Raw genomic sequence first — 15,463 nt, forward strand, 5'->3', positions numbered from 1 at the left:
TTTCTTTATGTACTTTAAACAAGGATTTATTTATTTGTGTGGATGAAATTAAATGTACAGCCCTGGTCGTTTCTTTTTAGTATGTGCTTCTCACATGACACCCTGTTTCTATGACTTCCAGGCTTTGCGTTTGCTGAGCCTATCCAAAAGCAGAACATGCTGGTGGTCTTCCTGCATATGCCTAAAGCTAGACATGCCATCAGATACAGATGGAAATTTTTTATAGAACCCTACACACGTTTCATAGAAAACACTGATCATTGTCCAATAATTAACAATTTCAAACGTTCCTTAAATGAATAGCTTTACTTTCATTATGATATGGGAGCTTATCTCTGGCTTTTCAGTCAACACTTATGTGAAACGCAATGACGCCATATTGTTCTCATCAACACTGTATCCGGCGTTGTAAGCTACTAGCCATGGCTTCTGAATGGTGTCCTCATGTACCATAAATGAATGCCGCAGATGTAAATGGGTACTTTACTGTATTAAAAAGGTAATACGTGTTTTACTTCTGTATGTAACAACGCTAAGGACACCAGCGGCGAGATGCACAAAAGGTTTCTGCAGGCTGTAGTAATTATCCAGTGAAATCACCTCCTGTAATGTCCTCTCCCATTGCCATGAACCCTTTCATCTGCAACATTAGCTTCAGGATTGATCTTTTAATATTACCACTGTTGACAGCAAAACCTGGCGAGGAGGCCCAGCTGTCTCTAGCTAGAGTGACACCCCCAAACAAAGAAAACTTTTTTTTTTAAACAGAACTTAAAAAAATGAATCATTTATCCCTAAAGATCATCATTGTGCAACTCCTCCCACTCTAGGCTCCGCCTCCATGACCCGCCCACTTGGGGCCCTCTGTCAGTTTTGCCCAAAGGGCCCTTTGCCTTAAATCTGACCCTGAGTCTTGTTGGCTGTGGGCGGGGCATAATTGGGCAGGCATAATTTTCAGGGTTTTTCATTTTCAAATGTAGGCAGGTATGGCTTGACAGCTCCAGAGCCATCCAAGCCCGGCGAGCCTATGCAGCAGTACATAAAAAGAAGCTGATTTACAACTGGGAGAGTTAATTGCTGTTCAAACAGTGAAATCCGTGTTGCACAGATAAGGATGAAGAAAGATAACGTATACACTGTGCGGTTTTGTATAAAGCCGGTGAATATAAACCTGGGCCCTCCCGGATGGGACTCCCGAGGGCATAAGCTGGGAGGTGGGGGGTTTGTTTTGGGGCACCTTTTAGGTGCTGCCCTACTTAGCATGCATGTGTTTGGGCGGGCAGCTGGGTCCCTAGAACAATGGAGACCAAGACTGCCGGGTGCCCTCCAGGAAAGTGAGTTGGCAGGGGCAGGCGACAACAGGGAGTCACTGCCCCTGTCGCCTCACATCAAAGGACCCCCCTCCCATCCGGGCAGACTCGGAGCGGGGGCCTTTGATGATCAAAGAGGGGCTGCCTTGCCCCCAGGCAAACATATGCCTATATCCTGCAAGGGCAAGGTAGCCCCTCTCACTCTTTGCCTCGCCCCCTGACGGCTCTAGCAGGCACGGACTGCTGACAGGAGAAAAAATACCTCCCTCCAACCCTGCAAACAGCCTCTAGGAACCCAACTAATGGGGGCCAGGTAGATACTTAACATTGCAAAATTAAAGAAACAAATGGAAAAATTATTTTAAACCTACATAAATGCAAGGAGAGGCTAAAACGCCGTTTTAAGAACCAAACACAACGCCAGGAAGGGCGTTAGACCTTCCAAGGGGTAAAAATACTCAATCATGTAAGACCCAGGCGCACAGAAGCCACCGCCTAGGAAAAAAATGCAATAAAAACACAGAGGGGACCAAAAGATAGTGGATTATGATCGGAGAGAAATCCAGTTATGCTCTAAGAACCCTCCCCCGAGGGAAACTAACTAATAAAAGCGCTTAAGGGGTTTCCTTCAAAACACAAGTGAATCACGAGCCGGGTAGATGGTTTTGTACGATTGGACCGAAAAAAAAGGTCCGACTGTACAAAACGACCGAAAAATGCTACCACCAAAGGTTCGAACACCAAAAGTTTGAACCTTTGGTGGTAGCATTGCAGGTAAGTAAAAACAAAAAAAACTGCAGGGGTGTCCCCCGTAACACCCCGCTCACTATACTGTAAAGCATAGTGAGCGGGGTGCTGCGGGGGACACCCCTGCAGCACACCCGCAAATAAATAAATAAAATAAATAAATAATGGGGGCTACAGGGTTGTCCCCCGCAACACCTCACTCACTATACTTTACAGTATAGTGTGCGGGGTGTTGCGGGGGACACCTCTGCAGCCCCCGTAGTATGTAAGTGTGTTCGCATGAGAAAGGTGCAAACTTTTGGTAGTTTGCACCTTTCTCATACGAACATTCCAGCAGCGGCAAAATCAGCCGCGTTCGGATTACTTAGAATTGTGAATATTCATAGTAAGCCTCGAGGAACCCACCCCCATTTGAAAATCAATGCAAGGAAAGCGCTCAGGGGGTCTTACATAACACAAGTGGATCATGAGCATGGTAGAGTCCTAGTAAGCCTCCAAGAACCCACCCCCTTTAATAAACTATTCAACATATGCGAGCAGGATTTCTTTTTTTTTTTCAAAAAAACAAGTGGATCATGAGCAGGGAAAAGTACTAGTAAGGCTCTAGAACCCACCTCCATGTATAAACAATCCAATAAAAGCGCACAGGGGGTCCAAACACAAGTGGATCATGAGTAGGGTAAGTTCTTAGTAAGGCTCTTAGAACCCACCCTCAGTGGCGAAATAGTTCAGCAAAAGTGCTGAGGGGGTCTCACAACAGAAGTGGATCAGGAGCAGGGTAAAATCCTAGTAAGGCTCTAGAACCCACCCCAGCTAGAAAATAAGCAAACAAAAGCGCAGAGGGGGTCTCATAGCACAAGTGGATCAGGAGCAGGGTAAGACCCTAGTAAGGCTCCACCCCTGAAGAAATAACAATCCCACAAAAGAGCGTGGGGGCTTCAAAAACATAAATGGATCATGTCAGTAGAAAATGCCAAATTTAACTCCAAAGGGTTAAACCGAAAGGCTAAAACGCCTCCATAAAAACTGCAAAACACATGATCAAAAACCCACCCCGAGGAGTATCAAATGCAAGAATTTCTTTTTTTTTATTTGAATAAAGCTACAGTTTTTACATAAAGAAAAAACTTTTGTTTAAAAAAAAAAGAAAACTCCAATCCTTCATTAATTAGTAAAATTGACGTGCCATTCACATTTCCACAGACCAGGAAAGGCAGATAAGACTTTATCTTAGAGTTCCATAGATCATGCTTCTAAGCAGCAGAATGAAAAGGAGAAAACCAGAACAGAATAGAACCAAAAAAAAGAGAAAAAAGGTAACAAACACAGATATCCAAGCGACCGTCTTTCATACAAGTGGGTACAGAATCAGCTCAGACATCAGCTTCGTAAACACAGATTAAGGAGAAAACTGCAGAAGCGCATTGAAATAATTTACAATGGCGCAAGCATGTTTGACATTGTTTCCACTGGAAAGAGACACCACCAGGCCACCATGTCTCCATCATGGGGTGCAAATTGTCCAAGGTACCTAGAGCATAAATCGCAGATTGCCTGGCAGTCCAAAATTAGATGTTTCAGTGATTCAACTGTCCCTCGACAAAAGCGACATAGGTTGTCTTTTGTCAAAGGATCTTTTCTTTGCCATAGGATTTCCTTAGATTTCAGGATGTTCAATCGAAATCTAAGAAATTGCTCACGATAATATCGAGAGTAGCATCGTACCAGGTAGGATGATTGAGAGTTTAGTTTTTTATGTTCAATGCACAACCAGTTTGTCGAAGCCAGCTTTTCACGTTTTTCTAGGTTGACAATCCATGCCGAAGATTCAAATTTTCTTTTTGCATGTTGTGGCCGGATGAACAAGTCGTAGTTGCTAATTTCCACGGCATCGACCCATTCTTGCACTCTTGATCGCCATTGGTCTAATAGGCAGACATGTATTAACTCGTGTTTGTTTGTGAATATGCAGTAGGCCGATGCTTTGCTATCCACTGTCATCTTTCGCAAGAGAGAGTTGGATTTCCAAATAATGTGACTGTACAGTGAGTTCAGTGATAGTTCATGACATAAGGATATGAGTGAGACACATTGGGGAGGGTTGAGGGCACGCCGCCAGAAGCGTCCTTCAAGCTGATTCCAAGTTTGCTCACTGATGTTCCAGCTTACTTCTGCACCAAAATTAAGTATGGGCACTACCTTTTGCAGGTAGAACATTAGGATTGGTGCTAGGGAAAATTCGCCAAAGCTTTTATTTATTTTTGCGGCTTGGAGAGCTAATCTTGAGGACTTCAGTTTCAGATCTTTAAACCACTGGTGTTCGCAAATTGAGTTGTTAAACTGAACTCCCAGATAACGTATGGAATTAACTGAAGACAAAGGCTGGCCACCAACAGTCCACTTGAAGGCTCTGTCTTTCCTACTAGTCACAGATCCAATAGACACAATTTTTGTTTTTTCTGTGTTTATTGAAAGTTCGTTGGTGGATAGGTAGTCATAAAGACAGAGAAGAAGGCGCTGAAACCCAATCTGGGTTCTTTCCATCAAAACCAGGTTGTCTGCAAAGGCAATGTATCTTACAGAGATCTGGTTTATTTTAGGTGGAAAGCAGTGAGCCTGCTCTAAGTGAAGAGGTAGATCCGCCAAGAATAGCTTAAATAAGTCAGCTGCAAGAGGGCACCCCTGCTTTACTCCCCTTGTTGTTAAAATATTGGCTGATAATTCTCTGGTCTTATTGAGACGCACCCGAATCGAAGTATTCGAGTGAAGGGCCATTATTGGGTTAAGGATGCTGGCTGGACGGTATTACCCAAATTGTTTGTTTACAATTGTTCGAATGACCAATTGACCGAATTTAAAGGGTCACAATTGACCTTTTCACAATTGACCATATATATATATATATATATATATATATATATATATATATATATATATATATAGGGGTTTTGGGGGGTTTGGCATTGGGTGGGGGTCGTGGGGGATTTCCCCCCACATATATGTTACAATTGACCTTCACAATTCGGTCAATTGTGAAAAGGTCAATTGTAATTCGAACAGTTGTAAAACGAACAATTCGTATACAACTGGCTGGACAGTTCCATTTGGGCAGTTTTGACCAGAGCAGATCACGATTTATACCATCAAAAGCCTGCTTCATGTCGATGAAGGCTAGATGGATTTTAGATCTCGCTTTCTGTGCTTCCAATTTCAAGATGGTTAATATTGAAAGATTTACATCAACACCTATGTCCTTTGAAAAACCAGTTTGACGTTCATCAAGGATACCAGCACCTTGAGCCCATTTCACCAGATTCAATCTTAGATTAGAGCCAAAGATTTTGCCAATTGAGTCAAGCAATTCAATAGGACGGTAATTTTCAGGAATGTCCCAGCAGCCCTTCTTGTGAATCGAGACCACGATTGCTGTTAGCCATGACTCTGGGAGTTTTTTATATTTGGCAATTTTCCTGATGAGGCCCTCGATAAAAGGAGCCCATGTCAGAATGTTTTTCTTAAGCATCACATTACTGATCATGTCAGGGCCAGCAGCAGGAGAGTTCTTTAGCATCGTGATTGCTCGAGTTATGTCGCCCTGCGACATTTCCACATTCCAGGGCCCGTTTTCACCCCCAAGTTGTGGTTCGGGTTCGAGGTTCAAGTTGTTGAACACCTTGGAGAAGTGCATACACCAAGTATCACCCGCAATGGTATTCTGGGTCGAATTTAGGCTGTTCACATGGCCCATGTTCAGAATTTGCCAGATATCGCGAGTATTTTTCGTTATCATGAGCTTCATCATTAGTTCAGCACGGTCTTGCTCAACAATAATTCTATGAGACATTGCCCAGTTCCTATAGACTGAGCATCTTGCCTTCACTTCTTCTTGCGTTTTGTGTCTTGGGATGTTTTTTTTTATTTGTCTCCAATCCCTTCTTAGTTCTTTCTTTTTCTCATGCATGAGCTTACTAAACAGATATGTGTGGCATTTATGTTGTTTGTTTGGATCGTTGTTGTATGTTATATAGATCGATAGCAGGGGGGTATAGTCCACCCCATGTGGCGAGCTCAGATGTAGTTAGGCAGCCAATCTGGTTCACGCTTAGCCGAAGGCGATTGCTGCCCATATTTGCCTCAACTGGTAGATTGTATAAGGAGGTAGAGGTTGTTGCTGCCAAAAAGCATCCAAGTTTTAACAGCATGTGATCGCTATTGGTCATTTTTTGGGAGTGCAATGTAGTAACCTTCGACTCAAATTTTCTTGAGACCCAGATGTAGTCAATAATGCTATGTGAAGGCCCTCAGTGCCAGGTTGCTCGCGCGGGAATATCACCTCTTACCGCACCATTTAGCATCACACAATCGCGCATTTTCATCGCGTTTGACCATCTTTGCTCTCTCAAGAATTTGCAGAGGGGGTTTTCAGACAAAAGTGGATCATGAGCCATAAGAACAGTAAGAAGTCACCCTGCAAGCATGTGAGGGTGCAAGTGCCGAACCCAGATCAGGTTTGACGCAAATGGAAGGTACATACACCACCTACGAGGATGGCAAACAATATCCTTCAACAAGCGCATACCTCTCCACCTCGCACAGAAAAGACAAGTGAAAAAGGAAAGACCTGCTGCAAAGTCAAGTATGCAATGAATAAGACACAGTGTTGTGGCCTTCAAGGATGCTTGGGTTACTTCTAACCGCCTTTATTTAAAGGACATAACAAGATGGGCATAAATTGTCCATATTCAGGGCAGGGGCAACTACTCACAGTTCAGCCATTGGCCTGTGGGTGATAGAGACTTGCTCTCCACTGTCGAATATTGTTGAGTGTAAGGAATTTCTCCATTTCTCGAGAGACCAACTGGACTCCATTATCCGTCACAATCTCCTCGGGGAGGCCTTCGCGCTGGAATATAGCGGTGAGTGCTTCGATGACTGTGTTTGTGGTAATGTCCGAGGTGAAGTCAACTTCGACCCACTTGGAGAAATAGTCGACCGTGACTATCCCACATTTATGTTCTGGGGGCATGCTGTCCAGAGGTCCGATGAAGTCCAGCCCTAGTTTGCGCCACACCCCTTTGGGGACTTCGGTGGGTAGCATGGGGGCTTGTCCCACGGCCAGGCGCTTGTCACTGTTTCTGCACTCATGGCACCTCTGAACCATTTGTCGTATGTCCTGGTCCATGCCTGGCCACCAGTAGGCGTTGCGTATCCTGCGTCTGGTCATGTTGTACCCCAGATGGCCTGAGTGTGCTCTGTACAGTATCACTTTGCGAATTCCACTGGGCAGGATCACTTGGTCGCCTCTCAGAATGAGACCGTTCATGGCGGTGATTTCGTTGTTCAGCTTCCAGTAGGGACGTAGGCCTTCAGGGATTGTTCTTTCGTCAGGCCACCCATCGTGGACCCAGGCTGCTACGCGCCGTAGAGCATCGTCCTGCTCGAACTCCAGCTGCCAGTGGCGCTCGCTTAGGTCCATGTACTTGCCGGTCCTCAAGTCACTGATAGAGGCTACGCATTCATCTGCTAAAAACGTGGTCCCAGGGCCGTTTTGATTCAGGAGCCTGGACATGCAGTCCGCTTGCGCGTTTTTCCAGCCGGCAATGTGGGCTATCTCGTATGTGTACTCTTGGAGTTTGGCGGCGATCCTGGCCAGTCTCGGGGTGGCAGTCTTGGTGCCACCCGGGCTCCATGTGGATGAGGGGTTTGTGGTCGGTGACCAATCTAAATTTAGTGCCCCAAACGTAGGACCTGAAGTAGTCGACGACCCAGGCACATGCCAACATTTCTTTCTCTACGGTGGAGTATTTCTTCTCCGCTGATGATAGGGCTTTTGATGCAAATGCCACGATATTTTCATTGTCGCCCTTCTTCTGGGTCAGAGTGGCCCCCAGTCCGTACGCGCTGGCGTCCGTTGTGATACATGTGTCCCATTCAGGGTTGAACGGTTTTAGGCATGGTGCTTGCAGGATCCTTCTTTTAATTTCAATGAAGGCTTCATTTTGCTCTGGGCCACAGGAGTAGGTTTCCCCCTTTCCTCAGGAGTTCTCTCATGGGGGACGTGGTTTTGGAGAACCTTCGGACGAATTTAGTGTAGCACTCCGCTAGGCCCAGGAACGAGCGTAGTTCTTCTCTGGACATCGGGGCCAGGGCGTCTGTTATGGCCTCCATAGGGTTCTTCTTGGGGCTCACCCCTTCGCTTAATATGCAGCACCCAAGGTATTCTACCTTGCTCACTCCAAAGACACATTCCTCATGGCGTAGATGAACGCCTGCCTCTTGACGCTTGCTCAGGACTGCCCCGAGTGCTTTGTCATGGGTCTCGTTGTCCTTGGCATACACGAGGATGTCGTCCTGAAAGAATGAAACATTTGTGAGTCCTTTGAGTAGTGAATTCATCATCCTCTGGAATGCTGACGCTGCCGAAGACAGCCCAAACGGCATGCAGGTGTATTGAAAGGTGCTGAAAGGAGTGATAAACGCCGTGAGGGGGCGCGAAGATTTATGTAGAGGAATCTGGTGATATGCGTCACGCATGTCCAGCTTCGAGAAAATTGCTGCTTCTTTCATCATGAGGACAATCTCGCTGATGCTGGGGAGCGGAAAGCTGTCGGTAACAACTTCTAGATTAAGACTTCTCAGGTCGATGCATATTCTGAGGTCGTTACTGGATTTCTTCTTGACTAAAACCACTGGACTCAGCCACTCAGAAGATTCTACTGTCTGGATGGTTCCTTCTTCGACCATCTTCCGAAGGTGGGCATCTAACACAGGTCTTGCCGTGGCCGCTACTGGTCTAACTTTATGTTTCACCGGCACCGCATTGGGTTTCCAACGAATTTTGTGGACAAAGTCTCTCACCTTCCCCGGGTTCACGGAAAACAGGCTTGGGAAAATCTCCTTGAAATTTTGTGCTGCTCCTGAGGAGACCATGAGTACCTATTCCAGAGTGCTGGGGTCCAGTTTAATACTTAATCTGTGTTGGTCGTCCCATCCAAGCACGGCTGGCCCTTTGGGTGAGAAGTACACTTTGGTGGAGGTAGACCTCCCTTTGAATTCAATTTGGGCTCTGATGTAGCCCAGTAGGTTGACGGTTGCACCACCGAAGACCGTTGGTTTTTGCCTGGTCGTTCTGATTTCCACTTGTGCTTGTCCCATCGTCTCCTTGTACGTGTCGATGGGAAAAATTGTGAGGTTTGATCCTGAGTATGCCATGACCCGTGTTTTCATTACGTCCACTTTAATGGTGCAGTTTGGCTTTTCTCTCCTGGCGTGGAGGGCGTTGACCATGACCACCATGGGTCTGTCCTGTACCTCGTCATCGTCGCTTGAAGCGCGGTCGCCATCGACGCGGGAGATGGTTTTTTCCCCGCCACGTGCATGCTGGGGCCACGTGACCAATGCGTCCGCACTTGGAGCACTCCTTATTCTTGGCGGGGCAGTCACGATCATTCGCCATGTGTTTGGTGCTGGCACATCTGTAGCATTTCGACACATCCCTTTGCCTGGGGCCTTTGTCTCTGGGGCTGTCACGGGACTGCTTGTCTCTGCGCCCTCTCCATGAACTTGTCCTGCACTTTCCTGTAGTTGGTGTGAACGACCAGCATGTCACAGATGACTTGTTCTGCGTTATCACCGAAAGCGCAAAGGGATGCCAGCTCTCTCATCCTGGTGATATAGTCATCACAGGTTCGCTCCCTTCTTGTTTACGGGTGTAGAACCTCAGCCTGTGTAGCACCACGTTCTCCTTGTTGGTGAACCTCTTCACTATGCAATGGGTTGCCTCCTTGTAGACATTGTCGTTGTCATCGTCCACTGGTATGGCCGTTAAACTGGCAAAAATGCGCTGTCCTTCAACCCCCATTGCGTTTAGCAGCATTGCCTTCTTCCTGGCGGAGGCATATCCTGTGCCGCCTACAGCCTCCAGATACGTGGAGAAAAGGGGTTGCCACTGCATCCATGGAATTGCCGGGGTCCTAGGTGAGGGGAGAAATGCAGGGGGCGGTGTGATGCCTTGCATGGTGGGCCCGTGGGGCTTTTGGTATCCTCGTCGCCAATTATGTTGTGGCCTTCAAGGACGACAGGACGCTTGGGTTGCTTCTAACCGCTTTGATTTAAAGGAAATAACAAGATGGGCATAAATTGTCCATATGCAGGGCAGGGGCAACTACTCACAGTTCAGTCATGGCCTCCCAGTTACTTCACTGGAGGCAGGGTGTGCACATGGATGGCACACTGTAAACTTCCAGGGCCCCCATGAGGCCTCCTGTGGCATTGGACTTATGCCCTGGAAGCTAGCTGCATGGGCTCCTCAGGGCCCTAGTTATGGTGGCTCCTTATCAGGAGTAGCGCTGTCACCAGACCGCTAGTCTGGCGCTCCGCCAACTTCTCGCGGCAACGTTCTCTTGCGGAGCATGGGTCTGCGAGATCTCGTTATGCCTAGATCTCGCGAGACCACGCTTCCGCGATCATGTGACGTCCCCACACACAGCTCTCTCGTTATGCCTAGATCTCGCGAGACCACGCTTCCGCGATCATGTGACGTCCCCACACACAGCTCACACGCTGGGTCCACCAAATGTCACAAGCATGAGTATGAAGGGCGGCAGGGATCAGCTTTGAGTGGGCCCTACATGGGAGTAGGGCCCCCCCCCCCCGGTCCCCCCGCTCACCTGATTCCTCTGTCCCCAAAATATATTGATATTCTCTTTATGATGATATTATGGTTGGTTTTCTTTTGCACGATGGCTGGTACTAAAATAAAGCTTGTGGCTAAAGTTTTTCCACCTTACATGCTTGTTTCAATCTCCTCATTCCTGACACTGTCATTACTGTCATGTCATTTCTGTCACCTGTATGCCACTCCCCACACAAAAACACTTCCAGGCTTACAGCAAAATGCCACTGCCATTTGGAGGTGGAAAGCACCCTTAAGCAAACAATAAATCCGACTTGCTTGCAGCCGAATTTGTAAAAAAACATCTGCCCTGAGATTCACTCGGTGTGCGCAACGGCCACGAATCACTTTTATTTGTGGGCGGGGCGGAGTGCCGGGGATAATACCTGACAACCAAGAAGACACACAAAGACCCGCTGTAGCTGCAAACAAAATAGAAAATACAATCCCAACGTCACCTAAATGTACCTGGCGCTTCGGAACACTTCCGAGCTGTAGAAGCGCCTTATAAATACTGTACACACACAAACAAAAAACACCTGCACGTGCCTCGCATGGAATGCTACTTCCTCCATGATTCTTTTTCTAAGCACGTAGACGTCCTACGTGAAAACGTCACGGCGAACTAACGGCATTTCCAATCACGTCATTTGGCCAGAAAGGCATTTCAGAAAATGTCGGCACACTTTTAAACAAACACACAATGCAATCGAGTCTCACAGGGACTTTAACTGTGTGTTTCAATTGATAATGAAAGCACCATAAGGCCTCTGTTTACCAAACGTTCGTTTTCAGTTTTCAGGCAGCATCAGGTGAGTGCGTGAGATCCAGCTCCTGTAGTGAAGTTTATACGCATTTCTTTTAGCATCCATTAACTTAGATCGTTCTCACCCCTTTGTTGTTATATTGGTAACAGGAGCCATTTTACAACATCTGCAAATGCACGCTGAAGCTGTCATTTGTTGTACTGTGTACTTAACATACGTTGAAATTAAAAATTGTAAGTACGTGACATTCCAAGCAGCTGGTGTGGAAATTACACAGGGCAGCCTTTTGTTGTTGATATCGTAGACACAGCAGCTGCTCCTAAGTTCATTTATGGTACATTTCAAGCTCTGGGATGCTTGCAGACGCAGTATCTGCTGTACGGATATTTTAAAGACCCTGTTCTGGTCTAAGTGACTATAGGGATGGAAATGGAAACGCATGTAGGTGGGGGGGAGGGAACATAAAACATGTCACCTCTTTGGAGGGGTGGGGTCAGGGGTGGGGCCACCGGCCAGGTTGCGTAATACAGTATCCCATCATCATAGAACCCAATCCTAGCAATTTGCATAAAAGCAAAGGGCATTATGGGAACATCATAATGTCCACAATTTTAAATGTTAAACATACTGGATAGCGATTCACTTAGAAGTCCTTTTAAAGGCATGGTCTAGTAAACATTTTTATTGTCCCTACGGGTCGGCCATGTTTTTTTAAGCCTAAGTGGCTCGATTTTAGAAAACTTTCCTATGGACCTTACCCGAGTTTTCGTCCATTAAACGCACGCGAAAACAAGCACCAGGGAGCCGCCATTTTCTGATAATCCTATCTTTTCCCCGATCGCCCTGGCTGACCTGCTTATGCGGCACTAAATCAATTCCCCCCGCTCCTGAGCCTGACATTATCAAAACATTCATATTCCCCGCCTCTCCCAGTGACGTTACTGTGCTGCGTAGGCAAACGCGCCCAGTCGTCTTCTGCGCGACTCCACACAGAACCCGGAAACCAACACAGATCAACTCACAACACAGCGCGCCACAATTCGGAATATGAAACTGTACTTTAAAATGAAACAGCAACACGGTACATTTGGTAAAGTACATTTATTTGACATTAAATGTTTAGAGAATATTCAGCAATTGCCATATGAACTCCGGAAGCCATTTATTTTCTTTTATCTGTATCCGCAATAACTGTTCTGTTTCATCTTGAGTCACGCGCTGTTCTTTTATGGTACACAGGGTGTTCATTTTCGTAAAAAGAATCACTTTGGAAGCACGGTGAACCGCAAGGCTGTTCCATCAACTAGGCACTAGTCCAGCCTAAAGGTTGTTCTGTTGCTTCTAGCCACTAGTACAGCATAAGGGCATGTGGGCCCTTGGCGATCGTCCCATAATATGGTGGTCATGCTCCAGTTGTTGACACGAAGCTGCAGGTGTCTGCTGAAGAATCCATCCGCCGGTGTCTCAAACAGATGGCAGTGGCAGAATGGGATCAAATGCCTGTTATGAAAACAAAAAAATGATAATTAGTCTCGCTAGCTGAACTTCATTAATATTACTCATTTTATTTATTACGGCCGATCAGAAACTATTTGCTTGCAAGGATAGATCAATGGAGTATGTTCGTCTCTAAAATCAATGCGAAAAGTAACAAGATAAATCGAGTCCAACACACAATGATAAACGACAGTTAGTCTACATGCGTGAGGAATGATGATATGGCATTTGTAACGCGCCTATACTCAAGTGTTTCTAGGCATGACGAGGCAGGTGGGGAACAAGGGCAGACAGACAACGATCCTACTAGGCCAGGTGTCTTTCTGATCGCGCATGGGGAAGGGCTGTACATGGTTAGTTGAATACAAATTAAATAATAGGGCCAGCTGGTAGCAAGTGCAAGGTAAATGCCTGGAGAAGGGGCTGAAGGATACAGAGATAGTCCCGTAGTGCAGGTAGGCAGTGCAGGGAAAAGTGGCTGGGCCAAGGACCGAGATCGGTGAGACCAGTGGACCTGCATGCCCATGTGCCCACTAAGCACAGTTTTACTTGCTTTTCCTAGCTCTTCATTCATTCATTTATTCATGCATCCATTCATTAAATCTTCATTCCGGTATAAAAGCGTGTAAAGATTTACTTACATTATATTTGAAATTTCCATTGTGTCTCTTCGTAATGCAGTCTGTAAAACGGACCGTGCTCTTGACGATGATTTTTCGTATACTGACCTAAAATGAAACTCGGTCTAGTTTCTGAATTTTCTGCCTTATCGTCTCTTACGTTATTGCGCACTCCCTTCAAATGTAGTTCTTTCGGCATGGTCCCTGTCTCAAGGTCAAAAAACAATAGACCCTTATACTTCCAGTGCGACTTGTGGGCCTCATCTGGGCGCTGTCCTTCGCATTCTTTATTTGCAACATCAGGTAGTATAGGCATCTGTGAGAACTTGACGTTTAGAATCCGTCTATGTAGTGCGCCTCAATGTGCAAATGCCAACTGGCTTCTCTCCCAAATGCCATGGCCCGCTTGGCTGGCGCGTTCTAAGTGCCCCAATTTTGTCCCCGTTGTCTGCGAGCTTTGCAGCCCAAATTGAGACATTTAATTTTTGGCGGAAGGTCAGGGAAAGTATAAAGTACCACAGGAGTTGAGTTAAAAGTGAGATTTATTGTTTGTTTGTTTTATTATTTGCAATATGCAAGCCTCCCCTCTGTTAACAGTGCGCAGCATTTACATTTACATGAGATGAGACATGAAAAAAATATATACATACACATATGTGAGGTGAATAGAGAGAATTCAAAGATGACACCCAGCTTGTTCGCCACCCATGATGGTGAAGGTAGGGGTTAGGTTTACAGGTACACTGTACAATAACATTTATTTACAAAAAGACAATCGTATTGCAATTATTTAAACCGGGATTTGTACTTCACAATCAGCTGTGCTTCGGGTGGGCATGGCACAGTCGCAATGTTCGGTGGCAATGGATCACTGCTCTGCACAGAAACGTGCAAAATTCCATATCTGTGCTTCTCTAACACAGCAACAATAAGGCCTTTCACAAAGTCGAACTGCATTTCATCATAGACTGGTTTGATCACCCATTGCTTGCTTCGTTTTGAAAACACCTTAGTGTAGCGAGGCATCCTTACTTTACCCCTAGTCCTAGATTGTTCACGTCCGACATTGCTGTTATGGGCCAAGACCGCTAGTAGAGTGCGATGTTTCATGCCCCGAAAGCTAAAATGCAAGCGCTTTGGCCTGTACTTTAGGCACATATTGTGGAACACCTCCAAATATCCTGTGTGACAGAATTCTGTCAGTCCTCTCAAATCTCTTGATAGAGTTTTGTCGAAAACAATCTTCTCAATGGCTTTGTGTGTCGGTGAAGATGGAATCAATCACTTCTTCTTCCGTGCCTCCTCTGGGGACAAAGGGCCATGTTCACATTGGTGGAAATGTTCATTTGCTGTCCACCGGTGAACGTTGGTACAGTGGTGCATCAGTGACTGCCATTTTTCAAGTAGTATTTCCACTGACCCCTCACAAGTTTTTGAGCTCCACCAAAGATGGTTGGTGATAGAATGTGACCACTGCAGCTGAGATTTTCTTATTGATTGATTTAGCAAGATGCCATACGTCAAATTGATGTTTAATATGTGGGAACTGCTCTCTCATTGTCTTGGCAATTGAAACGTGTCTATCCGTGGCTATGAGGTTGATGTGCATTCCCCTCGATTGTAGATATTCCACTGATTTTATAAAACCTAGTTTCTCCATGGCCACTGAGGATGTACATTGTGTTACCTGCACGACCACCGAACTCACAATTTTCTTACTATCCATGTCCTGAAAGTGGTAGGTGCATTACTTGGCGGAAAATCCAGGGCTGTCGCAATGTCCATCGCTGGTTAGCCTGAATCGTTTGCCTTCGAATGTACTTGCTAGAGACAGTTGTTCAATGGCCA

General features: G+C 46.0%; 1 protein-coding gene across 1 annotated transcript in view; it reads left to right on the plus strand.

The window, feature by feature from the left end:
* The first annotated feature begins 11,454 nt into the window (after positions 1-11,454).
* Positions 11,455-15,463, plus strand: part of GIPC1 (GIPC PDZ domain containing family member 1) — a 195,988-nt gene continuing 191,979 nt past the window's right edge. Inside the window, exon 1 of the mRNA XM_069603957.1 lies at positions 11,455-11,543. The gene's annotated coding sequence lies outside the window, so the exon portion shown is untranslated. The remainder of the gene's footprint in view (positions 11,544-15,463) is intronic.

The sequence above is a fragment of the Ambystoma mexicanum genome, chromosome 3q, assembly GCF_040938575.1.
Source record: "Ambystoma mexicanum isolate Mex_15411 chromosome 3q, UKY_AmexF1_1, whole genome shotgun sequence".
NCBI classification, from domain to species: domain Eukaryota; kingdom Metazoa; phylum Chordata; class Amphibia; order Caudata; family Ambystomatidae; genus Ambystoma; species Ambystoma mexicanum.